The sequence below is a fragment of the Anas acuta genome, chromosome 7, assembly GCF_963932015.1.
Source record: "Anas acuta chromosome 7, bAnaAcu1.1, whole genome shotgun sequence".
Classification (NCBI taxonomy): Eukaryota; Metazoa; Chordata; class Aves; order Anseriformes; family Anatidae; genus Anas; species Anas acuta.
The window spans coordinates 18,484,370-18,508,905 of record NC_088985.1 but is presented as its reverse complement, the minus strand read 5'-3'; the positions used below and the strand labels follow the sequence as shown (position 1 = coordinate 18,508,905).

Here is a 24,536-nt window from a genome sequence, read left to right as displayed (position 1 = left end):
GTGCAGAGGAGCGTAAGCAGCCAGCACTACACCAAAGGCCTGGTTCTCACCCGATCCCAGTGAGGCCACCAGCCTAGCTGGGGAACAAGGGTCCTGCATGAGGCTGTTGGTCCAGCTTGGGCCAGCTCCTGGTCACTGGCACGGGTTGGAGCAGATCTAGCAGAAGCGATATGGATCTCCTCATTGCTCGAAGTGCCCAGCTGGGATGGGGCACGTCTGGCCTTGTTCACCTTTGTAATCACTCAGCTAGGACTCGAGCTTGGCTCTGCCCTTTGCTATTGTGCCCAGCACACAATTTTATTAACAATGCCAGGTCACCTTCTCTCCTGCTGGTTTAGATCAAGCAGGTTAACAACCACTCAGAAAACCCCCATGATATTTATGCAAACATCCCGATGCACCCACCACGCATTTTGATTTCCATGAAACTGTGCTGTGTTTCAAGGAAAAGGTTTCATTAAAAGTATTCCAGACAGTCCATCCTTCCCAGTTACCTGCTTCACACTTCTGGAGGACTATGGGGAATACTTACTACAAAACACATTTTTGTTATGAGCTGCTTCTCAGCACAGCGCTGAGTTCAGAGGTTCAGCCAACACCACTGATGCTCTATGGCCCTAAGACCTGCTGCTGAGGTCTCGTTGCTTTGATTTACCCCACACCTAGCAGCTCTACCATAAGGCAAGGGTTAACTTCTTGCTTTGTAACATTATAAATGACCGAAAAAAAATCAACACCTATCATAGCAATTTTTTAATCACTCAAAAGAAAGATGTGCAGTAAGCAATGGGGTGGGTGGTTGTTTTTTCCTTAACAGAAAAAGACCTGATTTAAAACCACATTTTTTAAAAACAAAAGTGGACAACGGGAAAGTTGGGAGCCCCCCAGCTCCACCCTGGGTGGCCAAACAGGGCTCCCCGTGAGGTGACAGTGCCCGTGAGCAGGGCCCGGGGCCGCCACCACATGGGGTGTGAAGGCCGAGGCCCTGGTGCCACTCGGAGCCCGGCAGGAGGGGGTCGTGCAGGTGAGCAGCACGGCACCGCCGCTCGTCTAAGCTGGCTTTCAGTCATTACCGCGGCTCTTGCCACATCACTGAAGTGTAAATTCACTCAGTAAATCACACCGGCTCCACCGTTGCAAAATAGTACTCAAGAAGCACTAATAAAGCAGGAGAAATGGGATTTGCATTGAAGTCAACCTGCCACTTCAGCTGTCAGTCACTGCCAGTCAAGGGCTTGTGAGCCCCATCCAAGCAGGCTTCCCGGAGAGCAAACTGGCCTGGGGAGCTCGGGAAGCCGAGGGGTGGATGCCAGTACTGCTCAGCCCCGGACTCCACGTTCCCTCTCCCCACACACACACACACACCAGAAGAGCCAACACGGCCCAGTCTTGCATTACAAAACCTGGAGGCCAGGGACCCACCACAGTATGTTACTCTGAAGAGTGAACTGGAGAGCCAGGGGGCTGTAAAGCCCCTCAATTTGTCTCCTGCTGGATGCAAGGCAGGTGTTTCCTCCCACCCCCTTACTAGGTGATACCTAAGGAGAAAATTCCAGAAACGCTCCAAGCAATTTAACAGAGCATTTCAGCTGGAAAATACTGGGAGAATGGATCTGGAAATGTTGAAGGACCTGAGTTCAATATCCTCCAATGTTACTGCTTGGCTGTGAGTCAAAACAACTTCCTTCATGTAAAAATGGACCACCATCAGAAAAAGGGCTAAACAAGGCTAAAATAAAAGATAACCTTTTTTTTCTTAAATGGAAAGACTTAGGTAGCCCTAAAATGACTTTTTGTTGTTGTTCATTCCACCAAACCTACTGAAATATTTTTGGTACCCTTTGCTATCACCTGACTTTCTAACCACGGGTCTGAGCCCCACCATAAAGCAGCCTCCACATCTCTCCCTGCCTACCCCAGCTCCTCAGGCAGTGCCTGCAGACCCAGCACTGGTGCAGGCACCCAGCACCGTCCCACTCCCAGCTGGCAGAACCTCCTAGAGAGACCCGCACTGGTGTGGCTGGGCCTGGCCAAGGCAAGCAGCACGACACAACAGCAACCGGAAAACCCAGAGTGACAAAGGATTCAGCAAAGGTTAGCCTCTGACAGGGCTTTAGAACATTCACATTCAGCGAAATGCAGATAGCAGAAGCTGGCACAAGAAGTCTTATGGCATCAGTAACTCAGCAGAGAAGACAAAATACAGAGTACGAAGTATCTGGTGGGCAGGCAGCAGCAGGCAACCCTGGGAGCAGAAATTACCAGCGATCTTGTTCATTACAGCTGATCCAAACATATCCAGGATGCCAATTTTGATTTATGCTATTTTTCTTCTTCTAAAAGCCGTCAATCCTGGTGAATTGTTGTTCTAACCAACATATAATACAATACTCAAAACTACAACTTTGTTCCACTTGTAAAAAGAAGGAGCAACTCTACAAAAACAAAACAAAAACACAAAACCTTTTCATGTTGACGCCAGTCTTCTCCCACACATACACACAGAAAAAAGAGAAAGAAAGAGAAAGATTTGTAAACGTGTTTTGTTTGTTTGTTGTTTGCTTTTTATTTAATGAATGAAAACATAAAGGTAAAAATGAAACATCTAGCAATGAACAAGGGAGCATAAGGGATGTTTTTACATTAAAGGTTAGGGCTGTTTTATAACACTCCCCTTCTTCACTAAGATAAAAAAAAAAAAAAATGACTCATGAAATGAAATTAAAGCTGTCGTTAAAGCCACCTGATTCATTTCCCCACAACTGGGGCATAGGTACAATGACCTCCTGCAGCAGTTTCAGGGTTGCCCTGTTGGAAAGGGCCACCTTTCAGGACACCTTGCAGCTATGTGGCTGGTGAGCTAAAATACAACATTGATTTTTTTTTTTTTGTCACAAAATGTCATTGCAATGCAGTTGCATGATACTGTGCTGGCCAGAAATCACCTTCAAGACAGGTTAGTGATATGACATGGTACATCGTCAACAGTAAATCTGGGCTGGGAAGCAATAATCTATTCCGATGCTGATCATTGAGGACATCAGAATCAATTAAATGCCTGCTGTTAATCATGCTACCTGGCCTACAGACAAACCACCTTGTTTTGTAACCTTCTATGCTTTTATTAGCTGAGCAGGCTCATATTAGGTTGACTTTTGGATAGCAGAGCTGCAAAGACCATGGAGTATCAATAGAAATTAAATTAATGTATTCAAGCAGTGACTCCATTCTTAGAGACTGAACCCTGGGGAATTCTAGTGAGTGCTGCTCAGGTGAGCTCTGAGCTCAAATCTTTGATTTTCTGCAGTCAACGCTTGCCACCTGTTGGAACAACCAGCCACATTACCAAGTTCTTGCGGGGACAGTTCCTCCCTGTTTAAATTCCAACTACCTAGAAGGCAGAGTTGTCTCCAGTTCTTATGCAAAGGAGTTATTTATCACTTCCTTGGATGCAAATGAGGGCAGACACAAACAAGTTGCCTCACTTTGGCAGAACAATCAATGGTGCAAATATGAAATCAAGAACATTACAAGGCACAAATTCTGAAGAGAAGCACTCAAGCTGAACAGGATTTATCAGAGTAAGGTCACTCTGGAAAAAAAAAACAATTTCATAAATGGTTTACTGTCACAAATGGTTTAATGAGGAGCACAGATGATCAGGCACACTATATTTCTGTCTGCAGTGGTGAGGCCTCAGCTGGAATTGTTATATCTAGGTCTGGACCACAATGTTCAAGAAGGATGTTGGTAAGTTAAGAACTACTTGTGAAGAAAAGCGACACTGGTCCAAGATCTGGAAAGCATGACCTGGAAAGCTAGAAAGACGTGGAAGCATTCAGTATAGAGATGAGAAGTCAAAAGAGAATCATCTTCCTAATAGGTAAAAGAACAGGGCTTAAACTGCCATAAGATCTAGATCAGGTGTAGGAACAAAGTGACAAAGTTTCCTGTACTACGAACTAGTGCTAGAGTCCAGTGAGGCACTGGAGCAGATTGGTGTAGGGCAGCTGTGGAGTCTTAATTGCTGAAAGCTTTAAAGAATAGAAAATCAGTTAGAAAATACCCACCCAAGGCAGAACAGGCCCTCCCCTAAGGTAGGGAGATGGACTGGATTATCTCATGGTGTTATTTCCAGGCTTAATTTTTCTGATAATCGTACTCAGATTAAAGAAAATAAAGCACAGAGAAGCTGATTAATATCAGGAGCAAGACCAAGAGCAAGAGGATTAAGATGGCAAAGAACAGATCCACATCGCTGAAACTAGCTTCAATAGCAGATGCAAATTATATATAAATAAATCTGAAAAGCACAGGAGTAGAAGGGCAATTTACTGTGATTTCCCTTCCTTAGTGTCCTAAAGTATTTCCAAAATGGCCATAATACATGTCTATATTTGCATAAAGAGATACTGCTCTTTAATATTTCTTTTTCTGGAGCTTTATTATTTTTTATGTTAAGCATTAAAGTTATAGTTCTCTATGAAACAGTACTTCCCAGTAAGGAATACAAACATTTTATTAAAAAATAAGAGAAAATACACTGCTTAGACTTGTTCAAAACTTTCCCCCCAAGAAAACACAACCAAACACGTATGTTTTTCAAATCATTCCATATCTACCCTTTCATCAGAAAGAAAACCGATGTTTTAGGCAAGTGACTCCCCTGCTTTGGCAGTTCTGAATCCCAATTTCAGAATCAATCCAAAAGCATATATGTTGCTGTCTTTTGGAAGGCAAGATCAAGAATTTGGTGATCACCAGATACTTGGAGAAGCAAGGAGCTAATGGACTTGGGGTGTTTGTGGTTGTGGCACAGCTGGGTAGCAGGAAGCATTACTTGGGGTTTGTCTCTGGCACTGGCTTAGAGCACGTCCCTGCATTGCCTTCCTGTGACAACTCCCAAAATCCATGCTGTGCATGCTATGGAGGAGGCCCAGGTACATCAGTACCCCACCTTATTCTGGTAGAAACATTCATTGCACCTTTTATCTTCCTAGTACTTTAAGAAATGGGTTCCCTCTCCCAGCTGAATTTGAAAAATCTGTTTCTGCTGCTCTTATAGGGCCAAAACCATTGCTGGAAGAATTTATTGGGATCCATTGGTATTACTTCGCTGCCCTTGGCCCTGCACGTTCCTGTTACATCAACCTAATTTATTGTGTGTAGATGGTACAACCAACACGAATCTACAGACCCCAGGACTATGTAACCTGCACAGAACATGCACAGAGTTTGCTCAGGTTCTACCACTGGAGCACAAGTGATGGCTATAAGGAGATGCCAGTGCGAGAAGGAACGATGGAACCAGTCATCACATGCACTGCCTCTTTTCAGAGGGTGAAATGCACGTGCTCATCCAAACACCACCTCTGTGCTTCACTAGAAATTGGACTTAAACAGGTTAAAGTGTGCAGGACCAGCTGCTCTCTCTGGGCTACATCCTCCCCTCAAGTTGGCACTTCTACATTATCCTCACAGAGTCCCATTGATTTGCTGCCACCCCCCCCCCCATCCCTATTCAAGGATCTGGAGCTTCCCAGCAGCAGCAAAACTCCATGTTTTTAGCACTGCTTGGTTGATATCACCACCAAATAAGAGTCCATTCATCACACAATCTGTCCTGCTTTTCTTCCCCCCCCCCCCCCCCAAACCTGCAATATAGCAGTTCCCCTCATTTCTCTCGAAGGTCCTGTGTGTACCGATCTTGCTGTGAAGTAGGTAACACTTTGTCTGAACTTCATGGTTTTTATCACCCAAGTATTAGTCATTTTCAGTATGTTTCTGTTGCATTAATGGAAAAATATGGGAGCCCTCCGGTGGTAAAAATAATACCTTTAATTTCCCCATAGATGATAACCAGAGACTGTAACCTAGTAGATAAAGTGCCTGCTTCAGCTTTCAAAGGTGCAGCTGTGAGCACAACCACATCTTCAACACATTTTCTGTTCATTTTATTCCACTCATGTTGGTTTAACTTAATTAATATCCATTGATTTAGCAGGACCACAACAACAACTACCATCACCATTACTGATAGGTCAAATTCATACATGCAGTAAAGTATGCAAACGTTGTAGGAAGAAGGATACTGGAATGATGAAAATTAGGGCTTATTTTAAAGAAAAAAGTCAGTCATGGTGCATGTAAATCATTGATTTTCACCAAGGGTAGAGCATAGCTGATTACAATAAGCTGAAACAGTGAAAGTCTCAAAGAAAAAAAAAAATCTTCACTGGTATAGTTTTAAATCTATGGATTCCCAACAATGAACTTTTATCAGCTAACGGAACAGGAACATAACAGCAGCCCATTAGCTTCATTCAGATCTGCTCCTTAATGCTACCTGCTTGCTCTTGCCCTAATTAAATTTTACCTGTAAAATCACTTTCGCAAAAAAAAAAAAAAAAAAAAACAACTAGTGTGCTAAGGAGAAAAAAGGGACGGAGGGAACAAGGATCAGTAACTTTGCCTTGGAAAAATTAAAGTGCAACAGAGCACTGTTTGAGTTGTATAATAAAATTGTTCTGCTTTACTCTAAGCTTGTCCTTGTACTTTACTTTGGTGTTGCATTTTCTCTCCACAGCTCTTTAAAGTTGTATTTAAGTAAGGTCAGTCTCAAAACAAGTAAAAAAAAAGCTTGCTTTGCATCTAAGTAGTAGAATATTCTGAGCTTTTTCCATCTTTGCTTTTGGTCAGGAATGCAGTTTTCATCAAAAACAACAATTCACCTGGCTTGATAACTGTCTCAGAGAAGTCAGGGATGAGGGCCAAAAGAAGGCACGATACATCAATGCTACAGAAGCAGCAGTGGGAATTACTCCTTTGTTACACGTGAACATGCAAAACTCACATAGCTATCTCAAAACCATTCTTCTGGCTTTTGTAACTGCAGCTGAAAGGCAGACAGAGCCATGTGGTGTCAATGCATGCCATATCCTCATTTGAAACACAAACCGTCTTCTTTCATCACCCAAAACTAATCAGAGACAGAGAATCAATAACAGAATCTGGAGATGAACACCGTCCCATGTACCAATGTCTCCTCCAAAAGCACAAGCACAGGAAGATGCTGGGTAGCTCCAGGATCAATCACATCTTGGATGGGGACCTTCCCATTTCCTTCTCCACTCTGTGCCCCAGCACACGTGGTTTTGAACAATTCCTCATTCCAACAAGTCATTCCAGCCTACCAGCTTTGCGACTCCCAGACTGAAGCACACTTTTTAGTTAACTAAAAACTATAGTTACTAGCACAAGTTACAGCTGTAGCTGGTATCCTTTTAGGACTGTGCCTTGATCTGTTGCATTGCAGGGAAATAAAAGGTAGTTTGGGTCAAAACCAGGAGCAATAGACACCCTGGAAAATCAAATATGCAAATCAGATAGACAACAATAAGAGGTGAGCCTAAAGCACACAGGGGTTAAAGTATTTCCTTCCCCAGCAGAGCAACGCACAGTTCAGAGAGCACGCTTCCCTCCGGCCTGCATGGAGCATGGTTCAGAGAGGAGGACCTGCCCTCTCAGACACACGAGGATCTCTCATCAGGAAAGCAGAAGGCAAGAGCCACAGTGCAGATCCGAGAGCAGAAAACGTCAGTGGCCCTGTGCGGCAGCTGTTCTTCCTGCTAGTAAATAGGCTCAGCTCACCCTGACTATCTGCAGAGCCAGTTGCCTGATGCAAACACCGTAATGTTTTGCATCAAGGTCTTGCTTCTGTACTGTTCACAGTGCTGGAAAAGGAGTTTCCCAGATCTCCACCCTCCCATCCCCAGACTATCTGTATATTGAGCACCGAAGAAAACAGAGTACAAGATGCCAAGAGTTTGGGGATGTACACTGCCCTATCTGGATTTACTTGTAAATGCTTCCTTCGTCCATTTTTTGCCCCACTGATGCTCTATGAGGCTAATGGTGTTACGTAGAAGAATGAAAAATCTCTTGTTGTTCCCCAGATATCTCCAAGGGGAAGCTCAGACTTTCCACCAAGACCCTGCCCACAACCCCAAACTTCACTAGTTGTTTGGGATCAAAATTGCCTTCATTAGACCCTGGATGAGATGAACAGGGACAACTCAGTTGTATTAGGCTTTTGTTGCCATAATCCTACTTTTATACTATTTTTATGCTACTCTGGATTTGTAAAATTGGAAGAAGGCGATTTAACCATCACCATGGGAGAACTCGCCAAGCACAGAAGACAGACAACTGCCCTAGAGCTCACGGCCAACATCACACCATCACTTTTCATAATCAGGAGTGTAGTCCAGGAAAGAAGGGAAAGTAAATCAGAAGAAATTTGCCCCACGCACTACTCTATCCCAAATAGTCTCATTTACAGAAAATGCTCCCTTGCCAGCCATGAGTCAGAAAGCCACCTCTGCTCTCCGTTTGACTCCCCATGGACAGGAGGCAGCTGAACACTGTGGCATCTTGAACCTTCAACCACATACAGAGCATTTCAGAAATAATTCACTCGATTTCACTCTTTTGAATCTCACAGTTGATTTTCCTCAGAGCTGGCATCAGGGTTGACCAAAGGACAGTAGGAAAAAAAAAATATTTCTGACTGAGGAAGAGATCTGCCAGATCTCCCCTTCACCACGCACTGCTCTGCCATCGCCAGCTGACCCTGGGTGAGCACAGGAGAGGACACGTAGGCAGGGACTGCACACAGACATGGATTCCCTCCACTGCTGCTCATGGTGCCTGGGGAAGATGAGATCTGCTGTAACCATGAGGCCAAGCATAGGGGGGACATCTTAAGCAGAATGAGGAATCTTTCCCCCATGGGTTTAGACCTCCCCAAATCATTATTTACTAGAAACCAAGCAAGGAACTCAGAGGACAGCAAGCATTTCTGAGCCACCTCTTGGCACTGCAGATGGAAAAAACAAATACAGGCTTTCCTCTCCAGCATATTTCTTGCTCTGTCAGGTGAAAGACACAATGACCTACAGTGATATGCCCCCACTTTTCTCATTCTACAAACCATGTCTGTTGTTGGTCTCCTCTCATCCACATGATGGTCTTTACCCATCTAGAAGATCTCCATGACCAGCTACATAGATTGGGCAGTATTCACCAGTGAATTCACCAGTAACAGGAGTTACTGCCTCTATTGCTCATCCCAAACCTCATCTTCAAAACCCCACAGAAATAGTGGAAGACTACCAGAAAGCAACTGTGCTTCAAAACAGCTCTGCTCTATTGTTTCTTGAAGGCTTGTAGCAAATGTACTCTTCTGGACCTCCCAAATACCCTAGAAGATTACCATCCACATTTGTAATGACCCAGTATTCCAGCTAGGGATTTATTTTGTTCTCCCATCTCCCTTTTTTTTTTTTTTTAAAAAAAAAAAGCAGCATCACAGCATAGCAGCCACCACTGCCGCAGCAGCTCCGTTCAAGTCACATCAATTCCATTCCCAGGGGTACAAACCAATTTCTCTTGTTTTTCCGCCCGTCTCTCTGGCTGAACCTCCAGCAGCCTTCAATCCCATTAATCCAAGCACTGCTGGCGATGACGAAGACTGATTTCACCAGCAAACGATCAATTTGTATCTCCCCCCTTTTTTCTTTTTTTCCTTTTTTTTTTTTTGGTGCGGTGTACAAAATATCATGAAAAAGGCGTTAGTGGTGATAGTTCCACAACAGTGAAATAATAGAGTAATAAGGCAATCCACTTTTGACCTTGCAGGACAGCTAATTCATCTACCCATCTATCTTAATTATTCCCTGGGTTACAAAAGAGAAACTGTACAATTCATTCATTCCACGGTGACAATTCCATTTTCCACCCCCAGTAAAGCACCATCCTTTCTCTGCAGTGATCCTGCCATAGGCCACATCCCTCCTCAGCCTACTCACACCAGCCTACATGCAAACAGTCATTAGAGGCCTGATCCAGAGCCTGTTGAAGTTGGTCAAGTCTGGCCCTCATTGACCCCAACGCACTCTAGACAACACCCTTCCACACCTTCCCCTCACTTCTGAGGGAACAAGGCAGTCATCTTTATAACCTAATCAAAAATAGCAGCGGGATCTCTGGAAGAGTAGACAGGCATTCAGACAGTCTAACTTTGTTCAGGGAATCTGATCTTTTCAGATCTCTCATGTTGGTAGAAAGAAGGTACCTTCCAGAAAGGTGTGTGTAGTCTCAGCAAAGCCTATGAGATCTACCTGCACTGGATGAGAGGAAGACAAGACCTCCGTGTTTGGAGAGCTGTTGTGATAAGGATACAGAGAAGACACAGGCCAGAGAGCACAGAGGAGTCAAAGAGCCTCTTCTGATGGCACTGCTCTAAGTACTGCTATATATCATTTCCTGAATATTAATGTGGCTGGCAAGTTAATATCTGACTATCAACATGACCTTATATCCACAGTCTAACCTTCCTGCTGCTGTGCCTTGGAGGCTGTCCCATAGCCTACCCATCTTTGGGTACTTTATCTACAAGTAGACTGCACACAATGCTCTGACCTGCAAGGGACAGGCTGGTGCAAGTGAATGCCTCTCACTGCTCTCTGAAAGAGCAGAGGCTCATCTTTACTTTCAATAAAGAAAGGGAGACATTGGAATTTGCAGTGTTCAAATTTCACAAAAATCCTTACAGTCAAACAGTTTACTAAGAAGAGAACTATCCACAAAGAAAGGGAAAGAGGAAGGTCCTTCAAAGGGAGCAATGGCAATGGAGACAAATCCCACTGACTCTTGGCTGTTCCTCCTGTGAATTAAGCTGAAACAAAAGCAGCAGAAATCCCCATAAGGGACGGCTGCCACTGGTCAGGTCTTCTGCTGAAAGGAGTATTGGCTGCTGGTATGTCATTGAAAATGCACACTTTGCTAGTGTGCATTTCCCACTTCTCTTCAAGTGTTTTCTTTTTTTTCTTTCTTTCTTTTTTTTTTTTAACTCTATATTTGTGCTCCACAAGGCACCTGGTTCCTCTGCTCTGCAGCTCCAGATCCCTTTTGGCTTGTCAGCAAACTGGACTCTTTTCTCCTCACCCTTATCTGTCTCCCTTTACTTTACTCTTTGTACTGCTCAGACATGCATCTCTGCTTGTTTTTCTAACACCCAAGTTCCACTTACCTAAATCACAAAACCCTCTCCACCTTAAAGCCACTAGAACCAGCATTTTTCTGCTTTGTCTGTTAACAGATCTTCTTAATTTGATTTCCGTTCCCGCCTGGTTTCTCCACCTCTGTCCCACCCATCTCCAACGTGTGCTGCCCTCCCATATCCAACCCATTCTTTTTCATCCCCCAGTCTCTCACCTCCTGGACTCCTTTGTCTCACATCCCACACTTATGGTTCACCTTATGAAGGCAAACTGATCTTCTACCCACCTCACTCTGTGAATATCTCCTCTGCTTCTCTTCCTCTTCCCCTTTTTATCTTCAATTCCCATTGTCTTTTATACTTTCTACAGTCCCTGCCTTATTATCTTACCAACCTATTGCTTCCTCCTCTGCATAGCCCGCTCTACAAGTAAACGCCCTATTTCCCTGCATCCTGGGCCTGTTCAGCATGGAGAAGAGGAGGCTGAGGGGAGACCTCATTGCAGTCTACAACTTCCTCGTAAGGGGGTGTCGAGAGGCAGGAGACCTTTTCTCCATTAACACCAGCGACAGGACCCGCGGGAGCGGGGTTAAGCTGAGGCAGGGGAAGTTTAGGCTTGACATCAGGAGGGGGTTCTTCACGGAGAGGGTGGTTGCACACTGGAACGGGCTCCCCAGGGAAGTGGTCACTGCACCGAGCCTGTCTGAATTTAAGAAGAGATTGGACTGTGCACTTAGTCACATGGTCTGAACTTTTGGGTAGACCTGTGCGGCGTCAAGAGTTGGACTTGATGATCCTTAAGGGTCCCTTCCAACTCAGGATATTCTATGATTCTATGTCTAATCCGAGACTCATCTCATGAAGGCAGTGAGCATATTTTACATGAAGTTTGGACAGTGCCTTGTCAATGCACAGTGCTTCAAGCCATTGTTATTAACACACTGGTAACACAGATACCACCTCAGCTCCAGGTATCCCTGAGTCACCAATTACTGTGCTGTCAGTGACTGGAGGCACCAGAGGCAGAGCAGGACAGCTGACACAGGTTGCTGAAAGCTGTTACACTGGAAACAGGAGCTACCTCAGCTCATATCCTAACTACCCCAAGCCCCGGCAGTGTCACAGTACAAAGTGACACAGAGCAACTATTTTGCCAATTAAAATATTGACTGCCTGCTGAGGAAAATGCGTTTTGGTCCCTGACTGACACAGGTTCCATGGATGACCTTGGTCAATGCATATGACATGCTTGGGAGTCCATCCTCACACAAATGAGGACCACAATCCTTCATCTGCTTCTTGGCATTGTGCAGACAGGATGACAGATGTCCTCTGGGGCAGGTCCAGTCTCCAGCATCCACATGTGGTTCACACTCTTCTTCCACAAGGCAGCCTCTTTGCTCCCTTTGGATTTTTTCAGGTGTTTCCCTGACCCCAGATCCTTGGGGGTCTTCCTTAAGGTACAACATGAGCTTTGCTGTTTCCCAGAAGTCCTCTTCCCCTCTTTCTGCAGTATATACAGTAATCCTCTTCTTTCCCCTTTTTGTCAGGCTGGCCATATGTTCTCCTTCAAATCACCATCCAACCAAAGCCCTGGGTCTAGTCTAGGTTCTGGCCCACACACCCTGATGCAATGGGATTTTTATTTTTATTTTTATTTTTATTTTGACAACCTGGAATTCTCGCTGAAGAATCCTCACTCTCCCTTCCAGAATTAAGCTTTCTTCACCTCCTGCTGTGCCCGTGTTTGTGGTGTGCAGGAAGATTTCCCACCTCAGGCATAGTTACTAGTCTCCTTCCTGGCACTGGATAGGGAGTACAGCTAGACAGCTGCTTCCATCGTCTTGATGGCTGGTGCACATACAAAGCCTTTGGAGTCGTGTACTTCCTCGTTCCCCCAGAGAGCAAAGTTTCTTGCACAGCTGAAAATTAACTTCTGGGGTTGCACTTAGTCACTTCTTCCTAAATGGCCTGCAAAGCAGCTCTGGAAGCAAAGTATTGCACTCCAGGGATCCCATGACCAACCTTGCCCAGGCACTCCTCGAGACAAAAGAAGGGGAGAAGAGCAAGAGGAAGGGATGAACGAGGAGAATGGCAGTCCTGGACAAAGAATAAGTTTCTGAGAAGGGAAAAAAGACGGAATGAGAATGAGAAGGGAGTGAAGGAGAGAAAAAGGAATGAAGGGAGAGAGGGAGCAGCAATAATAAGGTCATTTGTTACAGGAGCTACTCCTAGTCTGTGTGTATGTAACACAATTTGAGCTAATTGTATTGCCCTCACTTTGGGGACGCTGCTGTCTGTCTCTGAAGCTTTTTCTAATTTCCCCCCTTAATGTACGATTTCAGAATCTTTCATTCTAATGATTTTAATGCAATCAGCAAAACTATGCATGTAATTGTCTTTGGCACGGCACTCGCTGGAGTGGCACTCAGGGACAGCTCCCTGAACCCAGGACTCCGGCAGGAGAATGCAAAACAGGCCTGTTTTCAATCACCGCGGCAGAAGGCAGCCGGCAACGTCTGCGAAAGGCTGCCGAAAAAAAACATTTGTCGGAAGACAATGACAAAAAAGGGGGTCTCAGCTCGGTGCTATTCAGAGACAATTTGTAAGCACGGCTGTTGAAGTCGATCCAAAGGCTCCGGAACAGCTGGAGCTTTGCAGTGATTGATAAGTGCGCCCAGGAGAACTTCATTTCTGCCTGAATGAAGACAAAAGCCCCGCGATGCTGGGCGGATGGGTAATGTCACTATCATTAAGTAGTGAGAGTGGATATGCCAGACCTTCAGATGGGGACACAGTCAGGGCTACGAGGAGAGGTCAGGGCACCCTCCCTTCCTTCCCATCACCGCCAGCTCTTTCCCCTCCCTGACTCCCCCTCCCCACACACACACTTTCAGCACACACACACCCTTTGCTAATTGTAATGCCAGTATAATAAAGTTCCCCTGGCTTGTGAGTACCACAACACAGGTCTCAGTCTCCCCTTCCTGGCAGCTGTATACCCGCTCCTTCCAGCCCTGCTAGGGCTGTTCTACCAAAGGAGGCTCCAGGCCACCTGGATGCACCTTGTCCAGGGACAGTGTGGCTGTTGCTCATGGTCCCACACTCAGACGACATCAGCCTTGAGAGCCACATCCAGGACCAAAAATGGGTGATTCCCAACCAGAGGCTCCTCGTCTCCTTGTTTCCTTCCCCATATTGCTCAGCAGCCCCTCCTGACACATCAAACCTGCATTTCAGAAGCCAAGCCCAGCTGAAATTTTTGGACAACCCTGTGAGAATAGTCTCAGCACAGAAGAAAGCATGAGGTACACAAAGCTGATGGCAACGGAACAGACCTGACATCTACGCGCCTTGCACAGCATCTCACCTGCCTTGAGGCTTGCCTGGTATGGGATGTTTGCTGACACTTTTTTCCCTGCAGTTACCAGATCTCACACACAATACTAAGTGTGAAGCGTATTATAGCCCTTGCTCTTGGAGATCCACGAGTAGACGAGAATTTCAGCTTTAGCTTTGTGCTTTTGTCACGGGGAACAGCGAGTTGGAAAATACAACCCAAGTACATTCTGCAAGTTCTGAAGAAGTCAAAACTAAGAGACTCATTACTCAATTGCACTTGGTTCTGCCTATACCAAGTCAAAAATCAAAAGCCATCTACTCAGTTTCAATATATTCCATAATTATGACACTGGACACCTTTGTAGCACTATTGGTAATTAGCAGTGCACCACAGAAGCCATCAGAAAAAAGACCACAGCAAGGGTGATACCCATGCAGGAAGGGAAACAAACTACTTGAAATTGCTCCAAGGTTGTCTCTCAAATCCCCAGAGGATCTAACAGCCCCCATCTCAAACACGTGCACTTTCCACTCCAAGTACTGAACCTACCTCTTTCCTCCTGTTGTCAATGGCCAGCAATGCCACACACAACAAAGACCTCTTCCAAACACCAGACAATCTTTGCTTCAGAGAAAACAGATGAGGAGCTTCAAGAGAGTCAGGTGAAGTTGGTGTGGGACCTCTTCCAGGCTTGTTGCTGATCCAGACCAAATCACACCCACTCTTTTCCCACTGCTCCACCTTTGAGAGCTCTGCAGTGCAGGGTCCTGACTGCTGTTCGGCTGTGGAGCACCTACAGCCTGATCTGGGGCTCTGCCCTGCTCCAGCAGCAACATTCCCAAAGGTCCCTACTGCCTATCAGTGCCTAAATCCCTGCCACATCGCCACCACGCCAGAAGCCTTAAAGCAAAGTTAAACACAAGCAGAAACTCCTGCTATCAAACAAGGGCAACACCTGTGCCACAGAGCAGACCCATATGAACCTCTAGAAGCTCCATTTCCCCCCGTGGTGCCCATAACCTTCACAGACAGGCTGCCTGGAGGGAGGGAGCTGAGAGGTCTGGAGATGTGCTCCTTTGCAGAAGGGGCTCTTTAGCACCCTAGCTCTAGCAACCAACTCCTCAGCCAGCATCTTGCTCTCCGCAGGGTGAGGGAGAGGCGCAGGCCAGCAGGAAAGCCAGCTCCCTTTGGCCTGCGGCTGCTGTCTGTACACATCGCTCTGAACCTGTGTTTAGCACCATCCTTGCCAAAGCCCCCCCAGAATGTGCACACTGCTCCCCCCCTTGCTATCTCACCCTCCTACCCCCCCAGCTAACAGCTACACAGAGCACTGTGGTGTGGGGGGGTTGAGGTCCTCCCTGAGCTGGCACCCCTACCAGGCACGGCTCTCGTAGCATCCCTAGGGCACAGGGGTCACAGCAGACTTTCTGGAGAGGAGAACAGTGGCTCCCAAAGATCCTGATGGTCCCCACCACACACAGAAGGCACAGGATGTCCCAGCAGCTTACAGCTCCTCTCCTCCACTGAGCAATGCCACTTCAGCCTCTAACCCTCCACGCTGCAGACAGATGCGATGGTACAAGAGCATCTGCTAAAGGCGGAGATGTCTTTTTTCAGGACCTGCACATTCAGCACTGTTATCAGCAACACATCAGAGCAAAGCTTTAGCAGTGAGCAGAAGCAAGATACCAGGCTTTAATGAACTAATCTGGGCCTGCAGAGACTTTGTTCCAACTAAGTAAAGACTCCCCAAGCCTCCACTCAAGACCCATCAGACCTAAGCCTCCAGCAACGTGACTGTGAGCTGCAATATCGTGCTCCCCATGCGACGCTCCAGCTCTTGCTGCTACCAGGCTCCAACTTGCAGAAGGAGGATCCATAAGGAGGAGGAGAAGAAATTGCCCAAGCGTCTCACTTGAGCAATTTTACAGGGACAGGCAGGAGCGGAACCTGCTTTTAGACCCACACAGGTACAGTACAGCCTCTGTGCCCACTGCAGGAACACAGGTAAGAACCAAAAGCAGTCCCAACACCTCAGAGCTCAGTTCGGATCCAGACCCAAATGGCAGGGGTGCTTGGTGCTGGCGAGTTTGTGCACCTCCCTGCCCAAAGCCATGGCAGGAGGGCAAAGCAGGACCCCAAATCTCCTCCAGCGTGCCTCTGTCCCTGCCCTGATCTGTGGGATAATAAATAGTGATCAATCTTGACAGAGAGCATCCAAGTGCCTGGCGTGCTGTGGAAGGTGAGGGCAAGGCAGGCTGCTGCAGGAGTGATCCCTGGCCTGCCTCTCGAGATGACCCCAGAGAATTCACACTGCCCGCTCCCTCCTCTTGAAAGGTGATAACAAAGGTGTGAGTTTCTAAGCCTGACTGGCTCATAGAGTTAAAACCCAGTGAACCTGACCAGATCAGTGATAAAGCCAGAGCTGTGCTGAATTGGTCATTCTCTTGCTCTCTCCTTCTCTTGCCTGACCCCTCTTTTGCATGGTTCAGAGAATCGGCAAAACTCCCTGACACAGAAACTGGAAGACACTCGATCTGTCGGTAACAATTTCCAGCGGCTTTGATGGGAGCAGGCAGAGCACAGGGAGGCTAAGAAAGGGAAAGTGAAGAAAAAAAGGAAAAGCATTTCTCCTGCCTCCCGTTCTCCTTGCTTCCTGTCACTCACTCATTTTTCCTTTGGCTTTCCCGGTGCTCCGAGAGCATCTGTTCTTTGCTGATGGAGAGATAAAGCAGCCCATGAGCTGCAGGAGGTATCCCAAACTGTGTCATAAAACAGAATAATTCATCAGAGAGGAAAGACTGTCTGCACACAGATGAACTTTCTTATTTTTAAGCCCTTTCTCTTGCAGAGTTCTGGTTCCCTATTCAGGCCTGGGGCTGCCTGCACTGACAGGGAGACCTGGAGCAGGTAGGAAGGCCAATGCAGAAGGCTGTACTGAGCACACAGGGCCCAGATTTCATCACAACAAAACCAGACCTTCACATTGCCATACAAGCTGCACCTTCAGATAACTTTCACCCTTGGAAGGGTCAGTGCTTGAAAACAAGCCACCTGTACATAGACGGGATGGAAGAGCACCAGAGGAGGAATAGCAAAGTTTACAGCAGCAAAAATGTGCAGGAAGCACTTGGCTACTGAATCGCAGTGAGTCAGGTTCCTACATTTAGCCCAGGCACCGCCTACCTGAGATAGCAGCAGGATGACAACGGGGTGATAACCACCATGAAGCCTTCTCCTTCAAAAGATGGATCACATCTGGCTCAGAGTCTATGTAGTATTTCATGGCTAGATGAGACCATGATTTTTGCACCCTCCGCCCTTTCTCTTGGCACAGACAAACTCACAAGGAAAGCTTTACTCCCTCCATGGTGGAATCCCCACCAGTGTGTTAACAGCAGGAAAGGGTCCCAGGGTTGAAGAAAGGGCTGAAATCTAACTTTGGAAGTGACCAGTGCAGGAGTTTCTCTCCCCATCCAGCTCTTGGCAGTGCCACAATCAAGCTTCCATGGTGCCCACCCTCCCTAGATCCCAGCATTGTGGCACATCAGCAAAAGGAAACCCTAGAGGTGAAGTTGCCCTCCCTGAGACTGTTGATCCAGAGCTGTGCCAAAGGCAGCTGTTTGTTCCCTCCTCCAGAGATAATTGCTTGTGCTTGAGACACCGCTGCTGCTCTCAGATCTGGCACTTAGGTCTGCTGCAGGCACCCTGACCATGTCCCAGGAGAGGTCCTCAGGTGTTTGGTGACTTATCCCCAGCTAGCCAGAGAGCAGGGACCATCAGCCCACTGCCGGACCAGGTGCTGCACACCAACACGCCCAGTGGCAGTGCAGCCACAGCCCAGCACCCATTGTCAGGCTGCTTATGCTGGCGCTCTGACACTGCCCACCACCACCACACCAGCTTTGGGCTTATCCCACCACGGCCATTTGAAATGAGCAGTCAAGGAGCTGGACGCCAAGGATAAATAAGGTTTCTACTGATGCTGCTTCCACAGTAGGATCCTAGAAAATTTAGCTGACCTTTGTTAAATAAGCTCAACGGGTCCCTTGAGATACAGTGAATTACTGGGAGCCACACAATTAATATCTGCCCCGAGCCACAGCCTGCAGAAAGGTTTTTTCTGCGCAAGAGGCTGCAAGCCATCTCTGGGCAACATATTTCTTTTATGCAGAGGGCAGTACGGCACCCCAACCTACTGCCAAGGAAGCAAGTTGTGCCCTGTCTACAAAACCACTCAAGGGTACAGGAGGGTGCACCAGTGAAGCTTTCGAATTGTGGCACAGGAAACTTCCCAGCAAGAAGGCTGAGTGGCCAACAGAAAGCTGAGCAGGGCTAGCCCCTTCAGAGGGAACGAAACTAGGACAGTTTCCAACTGGCCAAGATGTGTCCAGCATCACATTTCAGGGCATCCACAATTGCTCCCGGTGTCATTACTGCTTCTTTTCCCAACATCAGAGAGCGAGAAGGAACAGGGAAGGGAGAAATGAGATCAGAAAGTATTTTCTTCTTGTCCTCCTTTAAGCAACCCATGGTTAAGTGTTTAGACAGATACCTGGATTGCCCCTTCATGGCAAATTGAAAAAACATCTGCTGCAGGTTGGTTTGAGCTCCCTTGGTTTTTCTGTTCCCTTCCCCCCCCCCCCCAATTCTAACTTCTCAAAAGTTTTAACTGAAACAGCTCACTGTTTCTAGCATCCATAAAAACATGAACATTTTAATTTTTGAAACCTATTTCAGTGGCCCCAAGGGGCCACCTCATTTCAGCGAGGTGGGGGGAGGCCAGGGCAGGAACAGGGATGGCTAGGGAAAGAGGATCATTCATTGTGGCTGAACAAGCACAATTTCATTTGCCAGGCTCTGAAATGAGAAACTCGTTGCTGATGAAATGAAAAAAAGGAAAGAGCTCCTCTGTCATTTTTCTCCTTTTCTCCACCCCAAGTCTTTCTTTCCTTTTTCTCCCCCTGCAACCCCCCCATGCCTTCCAAGCAGGCTCTCTGGAGATGAAGGAGGAGATGCGCAAAAAGGCCGGTGTCTCAGGGGGAACCCACACCTCTCTCAATATTCAGAATATTAGATGTGAGATGACAGAGGAGTTATCAATCTTATTTTGATAGAACAAGGAGTTTCATTTGTTAGCGCAGGATGTGAAAGGGGCCTTTCAGAGCCATTCACTGACTTTTCAAAACACATTTTACCACTGGAGCTTTGTGACTGCTCATTGTACGCAGTGTCCAAAGGGGAGCCACATCCACACCTGCCAGCCTGTCCTAGGGCAGAGAGCAGGGGAGGTGCAGACAGGCAGAAGTACACGCAATGGCAGTGGTGCTGTGCAAAGCAGCAGCACAGAGTGATGGCCAGCTCTTAGCTGGTGGAAAGCCTTATACCCTACTTCACTTGGCCTGTAACATCTGATGATGCAGCCCAAAAGATGTAAGGAAGTCAACCAGAACCTCTAATGACATCAGTGACTACAGCATCTGTGAAGCCAACTGGGCTTAATCCTTTCCCTTAACTGCAGACTCACCCCAAGCCCTCTTTGCATCAGCACTTCCTCACCTCCCTAATCCTAGTGCACCCAGAGAGAAGCCTGAGCAAGGACAGGAGATGATCACATACCACACACAGCCATCCGGAGAACTGGGTCCTGACTGATGACAGAGCAGCAGCAGAGCTGGGATTAGGCTCCAATGGGACCAGTGGGAAACAAGGCTGTTAGGGCAGCTCCTGGGGGAAGAAAAATAAATACTGTCAGCATTAAAAAGTTTCGAAGTGAAAGACAAGTCAGCTACCTAAAGAGCAGAGACAGGGCAGGACTACTCACTGGTAAAGAAAGATAGCAGTGTTGTGGGCCACGGGCTGCGAGTTATGTATTCTGGTTCATGTGGTTTTCTGGCTTCTTGTCAATCCTGCTGTTTATCAGGCTGGCATTTCTAACCCTTCCCTGTTTTCTGTACTGTGTGATCCACAGTCCCCAAGCTTGTGCATTGTCCCCTCTTTGGGGAACCAGAAGGGACAGGTTTCAGTCTTCTCCTAATTCATCTCTTTACACTGCCTGATTTTTCCTAAGCATCAGCAGTTGTATTTGGGGCTGAACCAGCAACTGTGTGACCCAATTCTCTCTTCACTTGCTACTAACTAGTGTGAATTGCACACAAATCAGATATATACAGGCTCCAGAAACCTGCAACAGACATGGGAGTTGCTCTGACCAACATTTTCAAGCCTTAAAGATAAAGGTTTGATTCCTAAGTGCATATTTACTAGTACTGAGAACATTCTGCTGCTCAAAACTTAGCATAAGCAGCACACCCATTCAGGGGTAGGATAAGAACACGGATACCGCAAAATCCAAGGTTAGGTGCTGAATATTTAAGAACCAGCTGGAGGAGATAAGTAAAACTCCCTTGTTTTCCAGGGAGCTACACTGATGTAAGCTAACTAAAGGTTCAGGCCTCCAAGTTTCATACAGACAAGTTGGAAATGCTGGACTGCTGCTGTTTCCTGCAGAGCCAGCATATCGCAACGAGGTGCTGTTGTTTATGACAGACCACTGTGCAGGAAAAATCTCCCGGTCTCAGACGTGGCCTTTCCATCAGAGGTCACCAAAAAGTCATCAGTGATTTCATCAGATATCAGCCAACTCAATTGCCCTTACGTGCACACATAGCAGTAACACCGTACGGGTCACACTCATTTCCTTGTGTGAGTCAGTCACTCTGAGCCCAAGGCCACCAGTTAGGAGAAAGAAAGATCGCCTGAGATCCTGAATTAGATTTCTGCCTTGGCTCAGATCTCGCTCCCAGAAACATGCCTACTGAGTGATTACAAGAATTATACACCCAGTGTAGTGTTACAGGAGGCTGTCCAAGGAAGCTGTACTGCAACAGCAGAGATCAGCGCGGTCCCGCCAACACCCCAGCATCTCAACACCAGTTGTGGACCTTCTTCAACATCTGCACCCCACAAATTTGGCTACTGTCTGAAGACAGCATCAGAAAGACAAAGAGATGAAAGAGTAATACAGACATTTCCCACAGAGAAAACACTTGTTCTAGCTGTCAATGATTTACAGGGTCACGTTGTTCTTTGTTGACAGATTTTATTATTTATCATATTCATTGCTGGTGCTCTAAGGAGCCCCACATGCAGGAGCTCGGGCTGCGTAGTGCAAGGTGCTGCACAAGTACAGAAAGCTGCCAGGGAGATAAAGGCACCTGAGTCCTGCCAGCTGCTGCCACTGCAGAAGATGCTGCAGATTCACAGCAGGACGTAAAGAGGCGGTAAGGGAAGATGGCAGGTGTCCAGAGTGCCAGAACATTTCTCAGCTCAGCACAGAACAAAAAGATTCTTTTCACTCCATCAAGTTTATAGAGTTAAGTTCACAAACGTTAAATGCTTGCATCATTTTTAATGCTTTCTTACTGGCCACAAGGCTATCAAAATGCAGAGGAACTGCCTGCGCAGCCAGAATCCTGAACAGGAGATTACCCAATAATAATAATTATTATTGGTATTATTATTACAGATTTATACAAGCTACCTCCATCAAGAGAGCATTGTATGCCCCTTGTGAAATAACATTTACTTTGCTCCTTAAAGACAAATTAGAGGCTTTACAGGTTTAAAAATATATATATATACACACACTGGTAAGCTACTCTAAAGCAGTGGGGGAAGGCAGCAGCCTACAGCAAACACACACAGATGTACCTGCTCAGTCTGCGGTCACCCTTCCCATGGTGTAAATCAGGAGCAACCTTCCTGGAGTCAGAGCACCAGGTACTCCACTAATACAGATCAGTGCAGCTCACTGGCTTCGTACGAACACCCCACAGCCACAATACAGGCACGACTGGGCAGTCAGGCCCATCTGGGCTCAGCCCGTGCCCAAATGCTGTTGTTCATTCAAAGGCTGACCTCAGCACCCAGCAGCTCCCGTGAAGTCCCCACTCCACTACAGTGTGCACTGAGCAGTGCCAACACACTGCCCCTGCTTCAACAACTTGCAGTGCAGGGATTGAAACCAGGTATATTCTGGATGTGTTTTCAGGTGATAAGAACACCGCCAAATCTTCGAATCGTATGGTGAGCCCATACAGGCCCATATTTTCCTTCAAGCCTCAGCTCCCACCTAGTGAGTTTGAGATCTTCCAGAAAAAGGCTTCTCATCCCTAAAGCAGCCTCACAACCCAGACCTTCAGGCTGGCCTTTCTGCCCACTTCTGGCCTCCATCTGCACCCTCAGCACACGGCATATCAGCTACTGCCAGGGTTAGCTCTCAGTCCTGTGGGTGCCTGATCAGTCTAGAACTAACTAGAAGCCTGAAGAACAAAACAGCAGAAGCAAAGACTGGGCAACAAAACACAACTACAACCCTGATGAGCCAGAATTGACACAAACTCTGCTCAGAGAGATTTCAGTGTGTCTCAAGTTGGAGTCAGAATTACCAACTCAACGTGCACATTTATTTTACTTACTTATTATTCAGGACTAAAGAAGTCACTTATCTCTGGCAGGAAAAAAGTGAAGTGAAATACCAACACACTGGGAAAGTAAATAAGTGTACCACTGCTCCGAGACAGCGGTGTGGGAGCTTTATAACACAGCTGGCAATCAGAGCCCAGGAGATGGACAGTGTCTCCTCGCTGCTCTCATATGTCATTTATGAGTGTTAGTTTAGTTAAAGGGAGTAAGCTCCAAGTAAGCCGCCAAGATCCCCACCTCAAAGACTTCCAGGAGGTTCTCAGAAGAGCTTCAGGGCCGTGTCCCACAGTGCCTGTGCCAGAAGGATCCTCCAGGATCTCCTTCCACCTCTGATTCTTTCATCCCACAAAATCGCAGAGTAGATGAGGTTGGAAAGGACCCCAGGAGACCATCTAGCCCAGCCTCCCACTCAAACCAAGGCCAGGAGGAGGTTGCTCGGGGCTGCATCCTGTCAGATTTTGAGTGTCACCAAAGACAGAGACTCCACAACATCTCTGACAACCTCCTCCTGTGTTTGAGCACCCTACAAAATGATTATCACCCTACAAAATGATTGGTCACTTATCACAACTGATCTCATTCAAGGGGCTACCTGGCCCCTCCATTTGGGGCCTACTTTTTCCACTTAGCCTCCTGCCAGCACTTCTCTGGTTAAAGGAAAATCAGAAAGTTAAAGAGCAGCAACAGCTGCTCCGGTGTCTTCCCCAGATGTTCAGTGATGTTCAGCCCGTTAACAGTTTGAGAAATCATTCGTCAGCAAAGGTTTTGCTGCCTTGCAGGCTTATCTCTGAAACAAGATGGTACTTACAGGAGAACCTGCTCTCACCCTGCCACGCTCAGTACCTAGAAGCCCCTTGTCATTTCATAACCCAGCAGACTGTTCTGTCTTTGGGATGCAGAAGTTACTCAATGCCATGAAGGACATGGATGCAAAGAGGCTCCCACACCTGTTAAAGCCACCTGCCTGCACTCACAGAAGTCAGGCTGAGTGTTTCACAAACAGAAGTTAGCCCAGACTCCCTGGGTCCCATGCCCCAGCACACCTCCCCGCTGCCTCCTGGATTACCACACAATTACCATTATGGTTCTCTGCTACGGGGCGTGATTGCAGAGGTCAGTGCAAGGGAGAAGTGCAACAACCGAGTGTCAATGTTGAGATCAGGGCATGGCCACCAGCAGGGCGGAGCAGAGCAGCTCACAGCCCAAATCACAGCCGGTCAAATTATAAGCAGCAAGGGGCAGCCTGGGCAGGCCTGTGTTAGGACCTCTTAACACCCGGTCTCAAGGACTTGGAACTGAACCACCGTGACAAGAGCTAATTGCCAGAGGGATACAGTCAGGACCAATTACAAGTGTTAACTGCCAATTAAAATGACAGGGCCAATATCAGGGCCACTGCAGAGATCAATTATGGGATTACAGCAAAGGCCCGCACAGAGATGAGAACAAAGCCCACCTGCAGCCACACACAGAAACCCAGGTAAGGAGCTTCCAGAAGTGGAAGATGACTTTCCCTTGAGGCAGCTGTTAGGCAGAGGCACAGTGTCCAAACACCAACGTGAATGAGGTTCAGTGAAGCTCAGGAAACCAGGCTGATTCACCCCAGCTGGAGTTTCAGCCTGGAGGTCTTCAGTGTTGGTAGGA

At 47.0% G+C, this 24,536-nt stretch overlaps 1 long non-coding RNA gene across 1 annotated transcript in view; it reads right to left on the bottom strand.

Annotated features, from left to right (window-relative positions):
- Window positions 1-24,536, bottom strand: part of LOC137859630 (uncharacterized) — a 97,532-nt gene that overhangs the window by 70,370 nt on the left and 2,626 nt on the right. Inside the window, exon 3 of the long non-coding RNA XR_011098423.1 lies at window positions 20,025-20,132. This is a non-coding gene — a long non-coding RNA (uncharacterized lncRNA). The remainder of the gene's footprint in view (window positions 1-20,024; window positions 20,133-24,536) is intronic.